Source organism: Thunnus thynnus, chromosome 8, assembly GCF_963924715.1.
Source record: "Thunnus thynnus chromosome 8, fThuThy2.1, whole genome shotgun sequence".
Classification (NCBI taxonomy): Eukaryota; Metazoa; Chordata; class Actinopteri; order Scombriformes; family Scombridae; genus Thunnus; species Thunnus thynnus.
Window position 1 is genome coordinate 18,124,305 of NC_089524.1, and position 18,248 is coordinate 18,142,552.

At 38.9% G+C, this 18,248-nt stretch overlaps 1 protein-coding gene across 3 annotated transcripts in view; it reads right to left on the minus strand.

Annotated features, from left to right (window-relative positions):
* pex5la (peroxisomal biogenesis factor 5-like a) overlaps positions 1–18,248 on the minus strand; it is a 99,424-nt gene that overhangs the window by 59,180 nt on the left and 21,996 nt on the right. The window contains exon 1 of one of the 3 annotated variants that reach the window (XM_067596876.1): positions 12,110–12,371. The exons of the other annotated variants lie outside the window; for them this stretch is intronic. The gene's annotated coding sequence lies outside the window, so the exon portion shown is untranslated. Of the gene's footprint in view, positions 1–12,109; positions 12,372–18,248 lie in introns of those variants that run through there. 3 annotated transcript variants of the gene reach the window in all.

Consider the following 18,248-nt stretch of genomic DNA (forward strand, 5'->3'; position numbering starts at 1 on the left):
GACAACCGGTTAGTTAATAGTACTGTATTTTCCCACTTTTGTCACATGTACTGGTTAATTTAGCACAGTTCAGGCCTGTCATTGATGACTCCCAATAGATGACCGAGAACATTTTTCCAGCTTTTGTACACTCTACATAAGCTAGTGGGTTCTGCACAGTCTCAGCAAAAATGTACTATAGAGTCTAACACGATCTGGACAAGGTCACAGCTCTGCTCTTGACGTGGTTTTGATAAGGCTCTGGTATCCACTCACCATTAAAGACCCTGCTTTCAACCTGTTAATCATGTGGGATCGTTTGAGACAAAACCTGATGACTGGCGATACCCCATCAAGCAGTTACATAGGATGCAGGACATCCAGCGCGTTACATAAATAGGTTAAAGGGCTGTATTGGAATATCTTTGCATGATTTAAAGTTTAAAAAGCTCCTTATTGATCTTATACTGGTCTTTTATGCAGCCCCTCTGTTCAGCCTCTATCTGAAACAGGCCGTTTTAGCTCCTGACTTTATAAGATGCCCCCCCTGATGAGCCTACTCTGTTCTTATTGGTTAGTTTCAGTAACAGTAGTAGTTGGATTTCATTTCCTTTTCTTGTTCTTTACTCAAAATGTCAACTTCTCAAATACATCTGTACATGTTGAAGCCCAAATCTGATCCGAAAAATGCGAGTGACGAACACAAACAACCTGTGAAACAACTTAAGTAACAACATACTATGGAATGGACGGCCATTTGTGGGGATGTGCAAACAAGCTGACATCAGTTTGATGATGAAGTAGAAGTAACTTTGCAAACAAAGCATTTATAGCAGGCCAAAGCCCTGGCTTTTGACTTTCAGGGAGCATTTTTACATACGTTCACCTCAAGTTTTGGATCTTTGACCATGTTTAACATGGACATTCAACATCATAACAGAATATAAATGACAGAAAATCCAAAAAAAGCATGAGGTGTCCCCTTTAAGGTTATCTATAACACCAGGATGACACTTGCACTGTTAATCACCTCTATCCTTGGCATATTTTTAATTTCAGTATCTGTCTCTCCCTCTTAAAACTAAAAAACAGACTGAGACAGTATTAACAAACTCTAACCAGCATATTTATTTGTGTTGGAAAAAATTACTTCTCAAAAAATGGAGGCACAGTGGCTCTGACTAATGATGAGTAAAATTACATTTTTAATGCAAATCTGCTATATTGTACCATCTCCTGCAGTGTTCACAGGACAGTAATGAAATAATCTATACTGAGTTTCATGTGTCATTGCTTCCTCACATGGGAATGGAGTTTGTTACTAAACCTCTTAAGAGATTAAATACTATAAATGGTTGCAGGATGCATTGCAGATGTGATTTTTAAAAAAAAACAACAAAAAAAACATGTTTTCCTCTCTTAGCAGGCCTCAATATTAAAAGATGATCTTGACCACCATTTTTTGTCTTTTTTGTGTGAATATAAAGCACTTTTTTTGATAAGAGGACTGTACTCTAGCCCCATTCTTCAGAGTTCAGAGTAAAAGATGGATTTCATGAGGGAATACCTACTGCTCAAAATCAGGGCACCTCTCTGTTGATCCATTTCGTAGTGTTAAACTGGTGACATTTAAGTCCTGCATTATATAACAGAAGAGGAGACTTCCCTACAAGATCTGTTACAGAGCCAGAAGGTAAGAAATACCCAGCTACATAAAACACAGGTGTAGACAGGTTAAAAAAAAAAGTGGAATAAAAATGCTTCCGCCATGTTTGCCATATGCTACAGTATCAGCTGGCTGTGATAATGCAGTGTGGGTTTTGATGCGTTTCCCGGTGCTCCTGGCAGACCTCTAGCCTCACACCTCTCGCACGATTCACTCTTGGCTTCAGAGAGAGGCAACAAACAATTGCTGGGATCCCTCTCTGCAGATGGAAAATTGATCACAGTCAGTGAAGAGCACAAACACTCCGTGAACACTTGAGAGGAAAATATCCGGCACACTTCTGGCAACAGTGAGCAGTGACAAGTAATGAGTGGAAAGCTACAGCTTCCTGACTGGGATTCAGAGAGTTTGTGTGAATAAATCATGATAAAGGAGATCCTCAACAGGGGCTAAAGTTCAGGCTTCTAAGCAGAGATTAATACTAGCCTCTAAGTCAGCGATCAGCTGTCACTGCTGCTCGAAGATTACACACTAGCCTGTAAATAACTAAAAGTGGGAGCCAGGGCAAATTCAGGGTGCATCTAATTTTTAAATTTTGGTGGCTGGAGGTGCAAGTGCAAGAATTGGAAGATAATGAATCTCTTTCTTACTGATCACAACACAGTCAGATGCTCCAAAAATGATGTCTTAGTTACATTCATTACATGGAGGACATACAGTGTTCCTCCTCTACCTGATAAAGAGTCACTTCATAACATACTTCTTTATTATGACAAAATATAAATATGAAATAATAACAAAGCCTTTTTTTTGTCTTTTTAAAGAGACTTTCAAAGTTTTCATCTTTGGACTCAGCACCTGGACAACACATATACACAACTACCTTTTATTTATTGTCTGGATTATGTAGCTTATTCATAAATTCATTTACACCTTTCTGGTCGTTGCTATAATCAGTTTTTGACATTTACTCATTGCTTTGCAGTGATTTAAGTGCTTAGATGGAGTTCTGTTTTAGTTCTGTTTAGCAAAGAAGGACTCAGAGGACAAGTGTAGGTCTGCAGGTTGTCTTTACAACCCTGCAGTGTAAATAATAGAAATATTTGAAATCCAGACCTACAGTCAGTCTGAATTCCTTCTTTTTTGTTTTTATTCTCTGTGTGTGTGCGAGTCCTCCTTTGCTGTACTGAAACTTTTTCCCTGACTACTGCACGAGAGAAGAGGACCAACAACGGTCAGATTTTAAAGGGCAGCTCAACCCTTGTGAAGCACTTATTAAACTTAAAGACAGAAAGATGTAGAGCTGCAAAAATTAGTCGAATAATCGATTAGTCAATCAACTGAAAATTAATTGCTATCTATTTTGATAATCGAATAATTGTTTTGATGTGAAAATGATCTGGTCTCAGATTCACACTGAAACTTTCAAAGGAAGAGTGAATTATTCAGACATATTTATGGACAAACTGCAGGATCTTGCACACACACTGTGAACTTTTCACTCTGGTGCTGAGACTCAGTGCCTTATAGGATCCCAAACACTCCAGATATTAAAGCCAATAACTGACTTCCAATAGTGCTAATACTCAGGATAAGCTAGGGCTAATACCTATAAATGCTACGGTGGGTCTTCAATTTTATTGCTGCCATATCAACTGAAGCTGCTTGTGAGGAGGTTTTTCTATCAGCGTGACATTTCCTGCCACTGTTTATTGGTTTTCATAAGGTTTACAGGGATTGCTTCTTATAATGAACGGCAGCTCACATAATATGTCACTGAAAACTGCACCCCGATGTGGTGTTAAAGAATAATTTGAAGAATTTACTGTGCACGCAGCTGCTCATACATCACTGTCCCAAACTGTTGGCTTGTACTGCGATGGTGTTTGTTTGTTTATGATGGTGGCAGGGTCGTGACAAAGACAAGAGTTTTTTTTTTTTTTCTTGATGATGGCTAACACCAATCATGTCCATAGTTACAGCCTGCTGCTGAGAAAAATTTATGTTCCAGTACAAATAACTGCCCTCTACAGCAAGTCTTGTCTCCTGAGGATATATTTACTACCCACTCATGTTCCCAGAGTGGTTTATAAAGACTTGAAAAATGTGACATCAAGTCATCGCCAGCCTAATAAAAATGTCTAAGCCCTAGACGTGATCTAACTCTCCAAGTCTTAGAGGGTTTAAAGGCATATTCACGATCATGCATGCCTTCGCTTTGTGAAGCAATGTCCTTTTGTGCTCATGGCTATCTTATTTAATTGCAATTATTCTAATGTGAACATGATTATAACCCTGAAACACAGCTTGGCATCTCTAATCAGTTACTTTGATTCCCTGGTTACCTTATTGCCTCCATAACAAAAGTGCAATTCAGGCCACTGAACTTATCAGAGGCTTTGGCGGCTGCAGAAAAGTCATCCGTTTTTAATTGTCTCTTGTGTGCATACACTGTCATCTAATGTTTACAGTGCCAAAGGCAGTCAAAGTTAAGGGGTCATTTTCATCAGGATTGTTTTCTACAAACAATCAAGCAAGTGAAGCATGTGGATTTACACAGGTCAGAGCCAAAATCTTTAATCATTTGCCTCAATTCCTCAGTTTTGTAAATGTTATGTATTGTAAATATTTAGGTTAACATTAGGTAGCCAATTTTCAGCAAAAATAACCAGAGAATCATCAAATAATTAAACCTGTGACACTGTATGATTAAAAATACATTAAGTGGCAGATGGACTCAACAGTTAGACTACAGATTAGGATGCTAATTTTGTTCAAATAAATAATGTATTTGACCAAAAGCTCCCTAATTACTACTTATTTTGTCACTTTAAAGTGAATCAGCTCATTCCATTTGCACAGATTTTCACCCGCAGATTGCTCGGACTGCAGTGCTTAACTGGTGATCTGTGCAGAAGTGTTTGCCTGTCAGGAATGTCTCTCATACCACTGTGACAGACAAGTCTATATGGATTTAAGCTTTGGTGACGCTTTAAATCCCTCAAGTCAACAAAAGAGGTTTCAGGCGATTTGCTGAAAGCCACCCCGTGGCTGTATTTCTGCACCTGCAGCATTTAACTACTGGAGAGGGCATGTCAGGCTTCTGCTATGAATCAGAACCAAGGCTAATATTTCTTGGAGTTTGCTTTAGCATAGTCAGGTGTCACAAAGGTGAGATTAGCTTTGTAGTTCCACGAGACAACCAGAATTGGTGAGACAATTATGAGGAGGTAATGGGCTTGTTTTGATAGGCCTCAATGTCCTTGGTGTCACAAGCTGCTCACTGATCTTATACTCGCTGCATTTGACATCTGTGAGAGAAATAGCAACATTAATTATTGGATTTAAAAAATATATTTATCACCTTGTTTAGATTTTGTTGATTCTGTACCATTAACTCAGACTAGTTATGAATACATTTCTATCCTGAATAACTTCCTTAGGGTGATAATTGTGGAAGAAGTTTCCCATAAAACTATAAAATTGTTTTTTTTTTTAATAAAGTGGCAGAGTTTGAATAATTTCAGCACCTTCACAGCACTCTCATTGATATAGAACCAACATATATCTGAACTTTTCCAGATCGTTAAACGATCTGTGTTTCATATCAGTACTGTACATTCAGTATTGATTAACTGGATTGAATGGATGCATGTTGAGTTCAAGCTGTTTAATGTATATTTTGTTTACTGTATGCTATCCGAGGCAGCAGCTTAAGGGACGGGTTCACTGTTTTTTAAGTCTGTCCTAAAACAACAGTCAGGTGCTGAAATGAACATTAAAATAGGTTTTTCTCGCCATAATCATTCCTCTTCTTCATACTGGCCATTAGAAGATCCATTCATAAGCACTTACAATGTGAGTGATGGGGGCCAAAATCCACAAGCCTCCTTCTGTGGAAAAAAGTGTTTAAAATTTTATCTGAAGCTAATCTGAAGCTTCAGCTGTCCAAATTAGTCAAATCAAGTAGTTATCTTTCAATGTTAGTCTTTTTAGTGCAGAATTCCCTCTTTTTGTTACTATACTTCCACCGCAGCTCTACAGGTAAACACTGTCCAAGGAAACACAAAGACTGTAAGTGTGGCAGATATCCACTTGATATGACTAACTCAGACTGCTGAAGCCTTATATAAGCTTCAGATAAACTTTTATAAATGCATTTTTGCACAAAATGACTGTGTGGACACACTGTGGACTTTGGCCCCCATCACTTACATTGAAAGGGATCTTTTAATGTCCAGTATGAACAGGAGGAATGATTAAAGACTACAAAACTTGTGTTAATGTTAATTTGGGCACCTGACTGTTGTGATAGATAGATAGATAGATAGATAGATAGATAGATAGATAGATAGATAGATAGAAAAATTGTGAACCCATCCTTTAAAACAAACAGTAGAGATTATTTTAATGACAGTAATGTGAATGATGGAAAGATGTACACTGTGCTGAATAGATGTTAAAATGTTATCTAGACCAGACAACTTTTATAACTCATGGCTGATGCAACATTGTTTATCTTCATACGCAGCCCCCAATTTAATAACCAAGCTCTAATTAAATAATTTGTTTCATCAAACACACAAGCTCGAACTGTCCACTATTAGATTTACATACAGGGAAATGATCACTCCACTGATTTCCTGGAAACCTAATTTCAGCTCAGCACAACCAAATATATTTCATTATGGATAGGATGTGCCATGGCAGAGCTTTCACAAAAATCAAGTGACACTCTGCAAAAGACGGAGGAGCGTAATGCCTTATAATGGGGATAGATGGCAAAAAACTGTCCCTGAGGGTTCACAGGCTGCCGCTCCCTGGGACAGCTGAGCAAATAGGGCTTAAATAGAAATCAGTGCAAAGGCATCAGGCTGCCTAGTGTGTGCCAGACTATGGCCAAAACACCCACGAAGCTACTTCTGAGTTCACACCATCAAGGATCACCTCCCTGAGCTATGAGTCGCTAGTGGAGGTGCCAGTGCAGTGATTGGCAGGACATGTAGCAACGCTTGCACATAACCAGTGGCTGCTGGACTGTTTCCATACTCACAAAGCTAGAAAAGGGCCATGGTAATAAACTGACCTTCCTTATTAAAAGATTTACAATAACAGTCTTGCTAATAAATAAATGTCCATCCATCTATGTTCCATATCCGCTTATCTGCAGGGATGATGTGGGACACTGGAGCCCAGCATGCATTTGGAGGGAAGCAGGTTAACCTAAGATTGAGCCCCTAACCCTAACCCTAACCCATTCACAGGCAGGGTAGAGTTTCCAGTTCACTAACCTGCAAGTCCAAGGATGCACATATTAAATAAAGATGAATTAAATGGACTTCTTGCAACATGTTTACTTCCACATTGTCCTCCAGAGATGTTAAAAAAGTTTGAATTTCAAATGAGAAATTTGAGGTTTGTCACATTTTCCCAATGCACTTCATCCCTTTACATCAACATAGCATGAATATGACAATATATATTTTACACATCATTAGTTTTGACATGTTAGTCTCCAAATACACTTAGTTTTTTTCAGCATCACATGACCGTGTGACAAAGATGCTACATGAGGGACAAATGAGTTACAGGAGATGATATGTAAAGATGTAAGGCTGTAGCACATGGAGGTGGCAGCGGACTTGAACTCAGACACGCTGATATTTCTCTACAAGGTTGTCAGTTTGAATCTTTGGACATCAGACACAATTTGGAGGTGGACACATTCTCATGTACTGACTCTATGATTAAGAAGTTTTCAAACTACTTAATTGATTCTTCACTTTTTTTCTTTTACAAAAGAGAGGCAATTCTTTTCTTCACAGTTTAAAAAATGATACTTAAGGAGCACAACTAAAAAAACACTGTCAGCTGATCTGCATAGCTAAGTAGCAATGTGTCACTTGTTCAGCAGCTAAGTGCAATTTTGACCTTTTTAAAAAGCAGATTTTGTTCATATAAATGTGAGTCTTTCAAAGTGGGACTGACATCACACGGAGCAGTTCGGTGTGATGTGCAGTTCATTATGACTCAGGTGCACAGAAACAGCTGGACCTCTGCCATCACATCTGATCACACACTCTTAACTCCTAATTATTCATGCTGTTATTAGAACCAAGTATGAAATAATTGTCATGGATTTATTTTAAAAAAGGAAATGAGATTATGAGACCTGCTGTATAAAAATATAATGGTCTTCAATTAAAACATACATTGTTATCAAAGTAAAATGGTTGTTTTGGAGATAGTTACCAGGGTCCAAATAGTATATCTGAGAACTGTTGGTCAATCTTTTGTGTATAGACAAATATAACTTTATTGGTTTGAGAACAATAACAGGATCAACATGAAAGGAAATGATAGAACTGTACTTGTTCATTGGTTGTCTGGTGTAAAATAAGACCCAATTTATTAAAAGCTGTTGTCCTGCGTTTCTCATATCCATAAATATTTAAATATCATCACATCAACCAATAATAAACGGACTCTCTTTGTTTCATGCTGTTTTTCTGTTTTACTTCTGAATATTTTGACAAAGCATAGCAGACTTGAACTTGACTTGATTAGGGTAATTAAAAATGAATTATGTGAATTAACAATGAAGCACTTTCATAAATAACACAAGTCAACCATCAGTTTTTTTTTCCACTTCATCTTTTCTTTTTCACTTCAAATAGAATTTCATGCTAAGTTTGCCAAGATATTCAACAGCATGCGCTGTAATCGAAATTGATGATTCCAGACATATTCTGACCCTGAAAACTGTCCGAGTGATTGCTGAGCCGCTGCACTAAAAATGACAAATGAACGCAATGCTTGAAGGATCACTCTCTGATCCTAAGACCCGCTTCCATTAGTCCTAAGTACAAAATAAAGACTTCAAATGCCACCACTGTTTGTCTACAATAGCCTCTCCATCAATCACTTTTCCACTTTTCATTATTAATCACCCGGCAGTGATTATCCACATCAACAATTACAGCATTCAACATTTTAATCCAGTTTTGCAGATTTTTAGATCAGTTTTACACTATATGCTCTGTATGGAGACCAAACAGGCAAATGTAATTCATATATTCACTATGTAACTGGATCGTGTCTTAGCATCCAGTGGCTGTATAAAAGGGGTGTCAGCCAGAGTCACAAGTGACAGACACACACACACACACACACACACACGGTTTGATGCTTCTCTGAATGCTCTACCAGGTTTCTGTGACTTTGAAGTCCAGTTTCAGATAGTGGGACTAAACACAGCACAGCCCTGTTCTTTTCTAGAGATAAACAAGGTTATTTAACCATTAAATAACCAGTTCTGGGAAGCCAAAATAAAGTCATAATGATGTTCAATAAGTAAACACATGTAGGGCTGGGTGATATGGTTGAAATCAATATCACTATATTAATGAGAATTTTCCATTCTGTTTTTGATAATAATATATAATACAAAACAAGATGCATCCAAATTCACATATGACATATGAAGCTGTTGTTTAATGCAATGATATTTCTGTTAGTTTTTAATTACAGTTTAAATTTGGACAATAGAAAGGAACAATAATATATCCACAATCATATCAACAATGATTCTCCCCCCACCATTAGTAGACGGTGCTGCACTCATGTTTTGACTGTACCGATGAATAAGGTTGTTCATAAAAAAAACTGCCCATGTAACACTAATCAACATGCCAGCACTCATAATTTTCAGATATTACTTTGCAGTCCATTGATGCATGGACTTCAAACATTATTTTAGCTTAGCTCAAGTTTACTTGACTTTTAGGCCAACATGGATGAGAAATAATTTGTCAAAACAATATATTTTATAGCCAACCTTTAAGTGTACTGAAGCCTTTTGGGGTTACAGTTTCAAAGGCACAATCACCTTTGGTCTTTGGTGGAGATGTTAGGTCAAAGGTCAGAAGGTCAGGAGGACTTTGCAAGAGGATCACTTATCCAAGGCAAGACAAACTCCCTCTCTGTGAGGGAGGGATGCACATCATTGAAAAACTAGCTGCCTGTTGGACCTCAACATGATACTCATACTAAACCTTACAACCTGGATGGGAGCGATGTGTATGTAATCCCTGTGGACACTGTAGGCTTGTGCTGAAACATGAACATGAAACACAGGCTGCCCCTCATAAAACATTAATGCTGGATCAAAGAGCATGTAAAAAGCATGTCAATTTCAACTTAGGCTGCACAAAGACCCGACTTTTGGGGCAACCGGCATCCTACACCAGAGGATGTATATTTTACTCATTAATATGGATGCACGCTGGACACCATATCCCTCGGCTGAATATGCTTGTGAACTGGTGAGAGAAACGTCTCAGGAAGTGTCAACATCCGTGTAAAAAGTGGCCTATGGTGTTCATTACAGACAGCTTTGGGCCCATCCCAGTTGGATTACTCACATGAGATGTTTTTTGGCAGATGAACATTTCATTAATGAGATTTGGCAAGAAATACACATGGATTTTGCAGATTTTGCTGAGGTTTGTAGTGTGCTTGGTTGAGCACTCAGAGTAGTGGATAATGCATTCCCATTTCTCATTATAGCTGCATATTAACATTCCAATTTTTTTATATTGTGTAACTCGGGCTACTAATATAGAGCACATAGACTGATTTAACAGTCTGGTTGGAGGTGCAGTACATATGGGGCATGTATAGAAAAGATAATGGGATTTAAAACTAATTAAACTGTCAAATAAATGTGCATTTTGTCACTTTTGATGTCGCTTTTCAAGAGCAAACAATCAATGTCTGGTATAAATTATCATCCTTCCTTTTAGTATTTAATAATAGCAACATCTTTAGACACATTTCTAGAGTCCATATGGCTTTGGCGCCATGCTCGAGTTGCATTTCTGTTTGCTCTTATCTTACTAATTGAACACTTGCATAAGTGTCATGCTATTCACATTTACAAGCCTGTGTTAATGTGCTCTTGCACCCTCTCAGAGGACTGTAAGTTGAACTATGCTGTGTTTACCATTCTCTCAACATGCTCTTCTTTCCTCTCTTCCCCTAAAGCTATAATGTACCCTCTGGAGACAGCTCCACCATAAGGTACCACAGCACCAAATAATAAGCTTTGTTTTGGCTTCCACTTGTCTTAGCAGGAACAGATTGATTCTGTCTCCTCATGACTGCTGACGGAGGAGTGAGATTGAATTGGAAAGCTTTAAAGTGAAGTCCATCTCTCAGCGCTGATCATCCCATTTTGTGAGAACCCACAGAAATGATGGTTCGTTATGGTCATGACAGCATTAAGGACAGGAAACAGGCTTTCATGTGAATGGCCTTGACCATATAGTCAACAAACAAGCAAATCAACCGTGCATACCCAGTTAATCATTAGAGATACAGTACACTTAAAGGGAACCTATTATGCTAATTTCCAGCTCTATATTTTTATTTTTGGACTCCATTAGAGTAGCTTTGTATTATTTGTACAGTTCAAAAAACTCTTTTATTTAACTTTTATTTATCTTATACTGGCCCTTTATGCAGCCCCCCAGTTTAGCCTCTGTCTCTAACAGGCAATCTTAGCTCCTGTCAGCTTTTTGGAAGCTGCTGAGGGGCAGCCGTGTCAGAGTTGTGTTAAGGTACCGATGATGCAAACTCAACATTTCCTGCTTTACTGCTTCAAATTAAAAGCTTTTAAATGACTGAATAACAGGAAACTTTTATTGTGAAGAATTTACAGGAAATTAAATGTGCTCCTCACAGAATTAGCAGAGCCTCCTTAGCGGCATTAAAAACTGGTTGAAACAATGACATATGGAGATATTTGGAACTCTTTGTTCAGTGGATCAGTTAGAAAAAATGCAGGGAGGAACAGTACAAGCAGAAACAGCCACAGTGACGATGATGTGCGTGGAGCAGATGACCATATAAAGAAATCCATCACAAGCTCCATTGGAAACTGAACATTCAGAACATTCTGAAGCTGGTACTTTTTGCTTACAGGGGATGATTCTACATACGTTTACCTCATTATTTGACACTTTGGCCATGTTTAATATGAACATCCGACATTGTGACATTGTAAAATTATATATATAACTGAAAATAAGGAAAAGCATAATAGGTCCCCTTTAAAATCTTGAATTTCAATTAGGTGTCACCTTGACATTGGCTTCAGAAATTCACAACTCCTCAGCGTCCCTGTTGTTATTTTCCTAACTGAAATTAAACTGCCTTTTTTTGCGTCTACTACAGAATATCAGCTCTGTAAAATCACTTGTCCTAATGTGCCATCATCTGCTTATATGAGTCCTTATTTTAATACAGCAAATCAAATCTTGCAAAAAGCAACAGAGCAGATGGTCACACTGAGCCTGATAGCATCTTGCTACATAACACAAGAGCCACAGATTCTGAGCAACAACCCACATTAGCTTTCCTGCTAAAATCTCCCTCTCATTTGAGTTACAAACATGAACATACCTCTTGTCCTGCACGTTAGCTTGTTGAAAGAGTCACCCAGCAAACATTTTCCAGGGAGAAGTTCCCCACTAATGTCAGTTAGGATGCTAGGTAGCTTATTAGCTGCTTAGCGGCACATTAAACAGCATGTAAACATAGCTGCAAATGTCACTTCAGTCCGGTCAGATGCTGTTTTGGTCATTGTTCTTCAAAGTCCCTGCTAGCGACACACTGTCTGTCCATGACTTGTAGCTACAGCAGTTTGTTTACTTTTCCTCAGTTCAGTAGTGTAACACCAGTAGCCTGCCAGCTAATGTCAATCAAACAAGCCTTCCAGCCGGCTGAGACAAAAAGTAGCATTTTTGATTTTTCCCCAAAAACCTTTTTTCTTCATTCTAACAATACAAAACTATTGACTTATTTTTGAGATTTTAAAAGCATCATATGACACATTAGAGACAGTTTACAAATATGGACTGCTGCCTCTTTTGATTGACAAGTTCATTAATTTAGACTTGAGAGAATGGCAACTTGTCATTAGAGCTGCAATGTCGAGCATGTAATGAGAGGAATATTTTGCTCCTCTAGATGCCAGACAAAACGTGTGTTATTCAGGAAACAAATTCCAAGCCTCTTGCAACAACAAAAGATCACATTTCCTATAGTCAAATGAGAAATGGAGCCTTTTCATTCACCTCAGATCGGTCCTTGAGGAGTCCTCCCTTCTTGCTGGCATAACTCAAACAGCTGTGCAACATGAGACATCTAGCTGTACAGGTTTACTGTTTGTTCTTTATGAAACAAAGCTAATTTATCCTCTGCTTTGCTGCCTGCTGGCATCTGGACCCTTCACTCTAATGTTTTTCATCCTGACCTTACTTTGCCACTAGTGCTGCAGCCTCATGCAGTGCACATTCGGTCATCAGTATGTTCATGCTTGTGGTCAAGGCCAAAGATACCCTGACTGCCTCATTTGTAACACCCGCGAAAAGGGTCAGATATTGAAGGAGGATGATGGGGAAAATGCCATTTAAAGTCAATGAAGTACCTGTAAAATTGTAATTGAAGGTTACCAAATGGAAAACAAAATCTTGGCAGAAGAGGTTTAGCCCTCACTAACCATTGACCTACAACTCCAAAATAGGAAAAAGGTTAATAATCAACTGGAGATAGATGTGTTAATTGGGAACAGAGAGAGAAAATCCACTCTAAATGTTCTCCTGAAAGACCTCTTGCCAGTATTAAGCAGTAGGAAAGAAGAACAAGTTTAGTGCCACAAACTGCGTACTTACAGTATTTGCTACCTTGAAATGCAAAGGAATTTCAATATATAGTATCTTAAGTAAATTTTCATCGGGAAATGGCAAAAGTACCCCTACAAACCAGATCATGGGGGAAACAAAAATTACATTTTATAAAAAGTGTATTACTTCCCCTGCATAACATCAATGCTAAATGAAAGCTTTCTATATTGTAGGGCACATAAGCTCAGTGTTATTACATTGAGTTTATTGTTCATGCCCCAGAAGCCCAAACGACCTGGCAGCAAGGCTTGACATAACAGTAAATGAAGCGCTGTCTCTATTTCCATTGTGAAACAAATAACAGTGAGTCAGTTCTCTCCTTAATCATTCTTTGTACAGTAGCTACCAGCACTCCGAACACATAAGCCATCTGTGAGCTACTGAAGGAGGTGGCGAACCCGTGAAATACCAACAATTCAGCAATTCCTCATGTGAATTTGCTCCTCGGTGCACTCTGTCGGCTAAGACTAATGATATGCAGTGTCGGCTAGTTTTATTTTAAACTACACAACTGCTCCGAACACCTTGCAGGTGTGTTGTTTTCATGTTTTTTAATGTGGCATTAAGCAATAGTTTAGACAAGTATTGATTATTTCAAGGGTCTGTTGTATTTTTGACCTACAGTATAATGTGTTTATCAAGGAAAGATTTGTCGAGTATTGATTTCTCAGTAATATGCCGTTAAAACTGCACTTAGTTACATAGTGTACATGTAAATCTGGGTCAACCACAATCTTCATGCACCTCACCGCAGTTTTTCCCAGCTGAACTGTAAACTTCGATCAGCAAACTTTGCAGGCCCATTTTCCTAAACCTAGGGTTGTGAGATTTCTCTTTTTCTGTCTTGAGTAGAGATTGGATTCCCTCAGTTATAACAGAAAGAAACTTATCTGTCTGATTTGAGACAAAGGACATTGATATTCAAAGCTGACAAATAAGGAAATGAATTCAGGTTGACATTAAACTACTCTTCACCCTGGTTTCTGCCAGGAAACTAGAAACCAAAAGAAAAATATGAATCCATGTGATTTGATAGTGAGGCATATTTTAAATACAGCAGCTTGACCCCATCTCCCATTACCTGACCCAAACTCGCCCATTTCCCATTATCGGTGCCCAGTAGTATCTGCAGGGTTTCTATGAGCACTGAACGCGGGGTTGTAATTTCTCCAACGGCAGCAGAACCACCAGCTGGAAGCCAATAAAAGAAGCTGACATTTTAGTCTTGTAAGAGTGCCTTGTCTTCTCTGCTGCTGAAATGCTGCTGCACATCTCTGGCTATAATTAACCTATGAGGAAGAGGAGTGAGGGGAGAACAGAGCACTGCTGACTTATTGTCAATTTCAGATCACTGAACTACAACACGGGGTACAAATTTCAACTGACTTTCTAGACTTTCCCATGTGTTCATTTAAATATTTTTTTATCTTAGACATAGCAATGATTATTTCTATTTTAAATTTAGAATTATTTGTGAGCCTGTCTACTAGAAATTGCGGTATGTTTCTACTAATTTGTTCTCCCAGATGTGTTTTTGGAAAAAGTAATTGCTGCCTGGATTTGTTTAGTGGCTTGTGGTGGATGGTGAGTATACAAGGGACTGTGACACCGGAGACCAGAGTTTGCATCCTAAATCCTGCATGTGGTTAGATTTAGAAAACAAATCTTAACTGCTTTAAAAACCAAAACATAACCATAAAACTGTTAATCACATTTTGGTTTCTACAAGTGAATATTGTATTACTATGAGTGAATGTTGCAGGGAAAACAAATACGATTTCAGTAAATGTTTAGCAAATACATTCAGAATGAACATTTTGCAGCATGAAAGATACGTTCATTTAAAACACTTTAATTATGTGGGCTCATCAGGAGGGGGCCCTTAAAGAGACAAGAACTTTGTTTCACACAGAGGCTGGACCGAGGGCCTGCGTAAAAGATCACTATAAGATAAATAAAGAGTTTCTTGAACTGTAAATCATGCAAAGATCTTCTAGTAGAGGCCCAGAATAGAAATAAAGATCTGGAAATGTGCATGATACACCCTATTCACTGTTGCAAATTCATCATAGGCCTACATGAATATAATGCTCATTCACAGCACATTAGACATTGTGCAATAGCTCAAAACAGTCCAACACAAAATATGGCTTATCTCCTTTTCTTCCAGATATCACTCATACACATCTGAGAGTGACTTTTAGAACTAATAGGGGTGGCCATGATGGCAAGAGGGAGAGAGAGAGCAGGATTGAAGGACGAAAGGCAGGTAATGGCGGCTGGGCGGTAACACTCACCCTCAGGCTTAACTCTCCCTCTGCCTTTCCCTTTGATAACTCCTCATATCCTGGCAGAACAAAAGCCCTCACCAGGCCCCAGTGGCCAATTTCCTCTTTCCCCATTACCTGCCCATTAAGAAAAAAACTATGGAGAAAGAGGACACTGAGCCCCCTCTTGCAAAGCCAGCACAAGTCATTACTTACACTATAGCTGTGTCACTACTTGCAGCTTGGCCTGCAGCTGCTAATGATGAGGGATGGCAGTAAAAGGAGGAGGATCCCCTCTGTGCATTGAGCAGGAGCGTACAGTAACCTGATTACTAGCAGCTGCCTGGAAAATGGCATTACATTCTCGCTGCAGACCCGTGTCTCACTTCGAGCCTCCTACTGTCCTAGATCCGGGCGGCTGTGCTGTCTTTTTCTCTGAAGATGAGTTTAACGTTGTGCCTTGTAAGGAGCCATTGCACATACTGAGCTGTTGTCTGCATCTGGGTGCTTTGATTGCAAAACATGGCTTTCTGTCTCCTCGTGCATTACTATCAAAGTCCATCAAGATGTGTTTTGATTTAATTATCCGTCTACACCAAGGGATGCAGGTCCAGCTGCCTTTCAATTACATAACGGAGACGTTGTTAAGTACAGTACACCACTGGGAATTACATCTGACAAATGGACAGCAGAAAAAAAACCCCAAAAACTGACCATATATGCAACTTCAAAGCAGAGAGCTATTTACAAGGCAACCTTTTAATAAGTTGACCTAAACCAGAAAATTGCCATTTATCATTTGGATACCTGCAATTCAATCCAGGCCTACTCATTTGTCTGTTGTGTCTCATGTATCTATGGTACTGAAATAGACTGTGAGCTATTTATGGAGAGAAGGAGACAGAAGAAATGACGGAGCCTCATAAACATTCAGTAGTCAAAAGACGTCGCTGTTGGCCATCCAAGGGTAATTTTTTTCCTTGATGGACATCTGTTACCACAAATTGGGTTCTCATTCTGTGTATTTCAATCAGGATTTTACCCAACATCAGTTTTCTTTACCAGAACTCCTGTAGTGACACAAAATTTTAATCAAGGCAAAACACTGGCTTATTTAAGTCATTTTACCACCGTAAGCAATTTCATGTCATCCTTGGTGACTTCAGTGCCCCTGTGGTGATACCTCTACCCAACTGGTGCACTCACATGCACACACACATACACAGAGTAATCAGGTTGCCCAGACACAGGCCCATGAGGCTCTTGTTACCTTGAGTGACTTTGGCCAATTAAAGCCTTTGAAAACAGCAGCCACAGGAATAGAGAATTGTTGGGAGTAGGAGGAGGAGGAGGAGGAGGAAGGGATGGGTCATTATGTGCAAGCATCAGCACCACAACAAACTCCCAGCCTGCTGATCATGACCAATTTCTAACCCAATCCATCCTAGACATTTTCTAACATACCAGTTAAAATCTCATTGATTTATTTCCATCACATAGGCTGGGTAACTCTCGTTTGATGGGATATGTGTCCTAACAGGCTGACAGACATCCAAAAATCAATCTCCAAAGCTCTCCATTAGAGCTGCAGAATGTGACAAATAAGATGCATTTTGTGTACTTCTACAAATGGTTGATAAATACTATAGAAGAAAAAACGTTAAATATTTATTTTTTAACTAATCGTATCCTTGTACAATCCTAGGTCAAGTGTAGGTCTCCTGAAACGATGTTACACATGCCCATCCCCACCCTGATTACCTGTCACACTGCCCCTATAAAAGGCCTTGACACCCAGCCCCACCTCCCTGCTGTCACCCAGCCTGCCTCTTGTTCACCGGTCCTTCACTGGAATATATCGAGGTCCTGCTGCGCAAACAAGATAGGCTGCCAGTAATGGCTTATTGTTTGAGGATGCTCACCCATGCTGTGAGAGGAAATGAATGCTCTGTAGATGCATCTAGATGCATCCATTTACATATCATATAAAAGATGTGACGACTTGAGGATAAGACAGCCGTGTTAGAGCAATTGGCTGTTGGAGGATTGGCTCCATCATGATGTGCTTTTATTGGACTAATATGGTACAATTCTGATGATTTCCATGAGTTTTTCTTTTCCAAATTTCTGCAAAAGAAAATTTAGTGACTTCAAAAATCCCTTCTTAATATCATGTGGTGACATTTCCATGAATTCTAAGAAGCTGTACTTTCTAAAATGAACGGACAGTTTGTTCCACTCAGGCATTTTGTCTAAAGAACACTATCTGGACTAGCGCCTATTTGGGCTGATACTGTTATCAGTAAAACTAAGCCAGGAAGCTTTTTGGATGTCCAGTACGAATACAGATCCAAGTGATTAAGCAAACATTTCAAAAAGCTATTAGGTAAACCACAGAACACAAGGCAGAATTACACCTCAGACTGCCAACCTCGGCTTCTCTATCTTCTTTTTTATATTTTCTGTCTTCCTCACATTTTTCTTTATCACTCTGCAACACACAAACACACATTACACACTTGATATATAGAGAGATAATTTCCACTGGGGAAAAACCCCATTCTACTTCAATAAAGTCATGAATTACAT